This window comes from Halichondria panicea, chromosome 1 (genome assembly GCF_963675165.1).
Source record: "Halichondria panicea chromosome 1, odHalPani1.1, whole genome shotgun sequence".
NCBI classification, from domain to species: Eukaryota; Metazoa; Porifera; class Demospongiae; order Suberitida; family Halichondriidae; genus Halichondria; species Halichondria panicea.
Window position 1 is genome coordinate 12,538,293 of NC_087377.1, and position 4,974 is coordinate 12,543,266.

The following is a 4,974-nucleotide window of genomic DNA, read 5'->3' on the forward strand; positions in this document are numbered from 1 at the left end:
TCATGACATTTAGATCATTACCTAGAATTATTACACATCACCCTCTGACACACCTCAACATTATTCAATATATAATTATGATGAGCGAATACGCATAGCGAAGTTGCACTGGAGTTACAATCTGCAAGACAACCTCTCTACCATATATATAGTGGTGAAAACCCTCTTGTAATGAAAGCACCGCGGGTGCTGATGCCTCGGTGGAGGTGCCAAAGCTACCTTTTATACACACATTATAATTATCACGATGAACATTTTCTGACATGCAGAATCCAGAATCACGGGTAATGATCAACCATAATTGTTGTTAAAAAAAGATTGATGCCAAAAGTTCAAGTCTAAAATTAATGGCTGCAAGTCAGCAGAGTCTTGCAGCTCTCTTTTCACTCTTGCAGCTATATACCAATAGCTATAGCGTTCTAGTGCAGAGCTAACTACTAAGTAGAGTAGCAACACTTAGTGAACAAGTTTTACTACGGACTCTTCTGAAAAGGCTGCAATGGCATTCCAAGTAAGCAAAACTAGGCATAACTCGAGAACGAAACATTATTTTACAAATGCACGAATTACAATCCAAGTAAGCATGACTAGAAGCCTATAGAAACTCTTACCTGCACTTTATTGATCCTTGAGCAGCTAGCTGTAGCAGTCTACACACACACACACACAAACACACTACCGTATACCTCGCTTGCGCATGCGCACCGAGGCATAAAAATCAATAAACATAATAAGCAATAAAGTAGGATCGAGTCGCCTAATGGCCTAATGGCCTAATGGTCAACCAATAAACACAACACTGCATTATATTTATCCCTAGTTACAATCTGCAAGGACAACCTCCCTGTAAAGAATAAACAAAAAAGGCAATGAAGTACAAAGGAGTTGCAAATGGTAAGCATCAGTCAACCAACAAACACATTCTAGTACTAGGGTGGGTAGATTTGGTAAAGACTCAAGAATGGATAAGCAACAATCACACTGAACCGCCAAAACAGACTATACAAGTGAGACAACAATTAAAGGTTGTAGCTCGCGTTAGGTGGGTGTGTGTGGGGGGTTAGTATTAACTCGATCAGTCAATAGAAAGAACTTAAAATGAAACCAAGGATGGATGATTCATTTATGCAGATCTAGATGAACTACTGCAGTTGCTTATATAGATGTACGTACATGTATGATAGAATGACTAGCCTGTATACAGTCCCACTTTATACTCAGAATACCACCACTACTGTTAGTCTCATGAATCAGCCGCCCTTCTTTTAGGAAGGCCGTCTGTGCACTCTTTACATGAACTCATGGGTCACGGTGGAATTCCAACAATACATGACCAATGAGATTGCTCACAAGTATTAGGTGACTTGAATAATTAGGTGACTTGAATAGATGGCTAATCAGCCAGGTTCTTCAGTAAACAGGTAAAAACATAGCAAAATGTGACCTTGGTGAAAAATCTAAATTAAATAACCATATAATTATATATTATACGGACAGAGGTACCACAATTCAAGCAATATACCATACAATATTGTTGACTGCATATTCGTGTATCGCAGATAATCACGTCCGAGTTCCTTTGACAGCTGCTCTTCTACGATCTTACTAAGATAATCGGCCTGTTTCCTCCAGATTGGTCATCCAGAGAAACTCTTCATCCCATTAGTCCAATCACTTCTGTCAAGCACCTAGCACTGAATGTCCATTGCAATATGAATCCTCTAGAACAAGATATTTGAGAGCACCATAATTACTTTGCCAGTGGAAACAAAATGCAGTGCAAGCTTATATGTTCTGAGCAGCTGTGATTGCATTCATGCTTGCATCATTGATTATTGTGACACTTAGATCCCTGGCAGTTATCCTACAAGGCGGTCAGAGTACAAAATCATAGTGCTTCCAGAGCCAATCCAGTTTCAAGTGTCAGCTCAGCAAAACTTCAAAGGATAATCACATTCATGACACTCTCCAATCTACCACACAATCCAATATCAACATTGATCAATATTGACAAGTTGATAGCATGCTCCTTTGTTGTTGTAATATTTACAACAATTTGACTGGTAAAGGGATACTGCCATAGGGGATATGGTTACACAGGCACAACTATCACATGACCACCCACCCACCTTAGTGCCCAGCTCTGCAGTACAGATGCAGGCTGCCTCACTGCATGGTTGGACGCCTGGCTCTGGGAGATGTAGAAGTCAACCTGGTTTGGATTACTGAGCTCTGTATATATTTTTATATGTGTGCTACTGAAGACCCCCAAAAGTAGTATTTTCCTACACAAACGTGGCTCTCAATTTAGTTATTATAGATTTGGCTAGCTCGCCTAATGTTTTGTTCTAAACACAGAAACTCACCACTTTGTGGATGTGCTGCTCGACCAACTGCACTCCCCTGGTCTGTGTGACCACCCTCCAGGTCTCCTGAGAGTAGAGCCTCACACCTTCAGCCACATAGTACCTGAGGGGGAGGGAAAGATAGTGAAATACAGTGGAACAATGAACAAAGAACCTTCCGAGAAAAGGGACACTGTAATAATAAGAACAGTACTAGTGCTTCCGTCCCCGAAATTTCCTACTCAAAGTATATCAAATGATAAACCTCTCTATCGTATCAAGTGCCGTAAACATCAGTAAACATAATATACACAGTACGAAAAATTTGTAAATGGTAAACATCAGTCAACCAATAAACACATTCTGTACTAGGGTGGGTGGATTTGGTAAAGACTTCAGAATGGATAAGCAACAATCACACTGAGCCCAAACAGACGGTTAAAGACCCACTATACAATAAACGTTAAGTGAGACAACAATTTTGGTTGTAGCTTGCGTGGGTGGGTGTGTGTGGGGGGGTTAGTGTTAACTCGATCAGTCAATAGATGCAATAGTTAAAATGAAACCAAGGATGGATGATTCATATATGCAGATCTAGATGAACTACTGCAGTTGCTTATATAGATGTACGTACATGTATGTTAGAATGACTAGTCAGTCTGTATACAGTCCCACTTTATACTCAGAATACCACCACTACTCTTAGTCTCATGAATCAGCCGCCCTTCTTTTGGGAAGGCCGTCTGTGCACTCTTTACATAAACTCATGGGCAACGGTGGAATTCTAACAATACATGACCGATGAGATTGCTCATAAGTATTAGGTGACTTGAATAGATGGCAGCAAATAATGAAACTTTACATGCAGTTGAGCGGCAAGCATGCAGTGATGTGGCTAAGCAGAGATAGCGGATGTGGTTACATTAGCTTGTATAGTGACGTAATTCATTCCACTGTGCTCTAACTTCACGTAAAGAGTGCTCAGAAGTTCCTCCCTGAGAAGTGCGGCATGAGACTATACTTAACTTGTACTTGCACTAGTCTATGATCTACCACATGCCAATATATATCTAATGCACTGACTGCAGCCTCACAGATAGTTAGGAGTTCCTTTGCCAGTTGCTCTTCTGAGATCTCACTGTGATAGTCTCCCAGCTCCCTCCACAGGTTGGTCGTCCAGAGCAACTCTTCATCATCCCACTGGCACTATACTTGTACTACTCTGCACTTCAGTCAAGCAGCTGAGAAAAACAGCGGGTAAAGATCCACTACACAATAAACATCAAATAAACAAGGCTATTAAGTTCTAGCCTCGAGACCAGCATTTGATGGACATAACTTTATGATGATTATTTTTTATCCTAAAGCTATGCAGTGGAACATGGGAATTACAGGGTCTTTGTAGTAAAATACTAGTTTAGGTATTACCTTATAGCAAAGGCAGAGATCTTATGCAGCACGAGGTAGTGAGCTGAGAGTACATGCGCATATAAGATGGGAGAGGTCTCTTGATGTAATGATAATAGGCAGGGCAGCATATGGGAGATACATTGATTAACCTTATTGTTTAACATCATAATTTATAATAAAAGAATAATAAGCTGTTAATTAATTAAAGAAATAGCATGCACATGATAGGTAATATCTCGAGCATAATCTACCAACCCCTATATACCGATACACTCTTGTATGTTAACGAGTGAACATGTACATACTTAAGACAATAATTATTGACTTTGAAGCTGATTAGGTAAAGAGTGTTAACTAAAGATCTTACAATCTGGACAAGGGTGTCCACATTTATACATCACACACAATTACATTGCTAAACTAGTGATCCTTACAGGCAAATAATGGTCAAATATGCAGCCACATGAGCAGGTAACGTATATTGGAATTGGTTACAGCCTGAAACATTTAGTACGGGACATCTGCTCCTGAATTACAATCATAATTAAGCACAAAAGAAGTTAGCAGCCAGTGATGGGAGCTATTACTAGGAACTAAATCAATTTCTCCTGTAAATGCCTTATACACGGGAGTATACGCGTCCTCAAAGGCCAATAAATACACTTAAAGTGTTTACACAGCCAGAGGCTTACAACACCTGAATGATGCCAAGTATGCCATGCATGAGCCACACGTGCTGTCCAAAGTCCGAGTACAAGATTTCAATTCAGATACACAAAAAATATTCATGATTTGATGATGTCAAGTTTTGCTATGGAAACACCAATCAGTGAGTAGGCCGTAATCACAGGGACTCCCCAGTGAATTCCAGACACACCCAATAATAAGAGGAAGTGACATAGGCAGACAGGAAATGACAGGCCAATAAAGCTACTATAATGGATTCCTAGGTGAATTCCAGACACACCCAAACATTCAACAATAAATCCAGAGAGCACTTCCTATATATAGAGCTATAAACATATTCACCTATTGTGCGTGGTGGCGTATACCCGCCATATAGAGTACAACATGCAATCTTAGTCTTGATGATGCATCGCTTGCATGCCTTCATAGCTATACAAAAACAAACACATTCCAAGCTCAATAATCTATAGCTAACCGAAGAAATAGTATGGGTACAGGGTATTTTCCTATAGGCCTCGAGTTTGAGGTATTG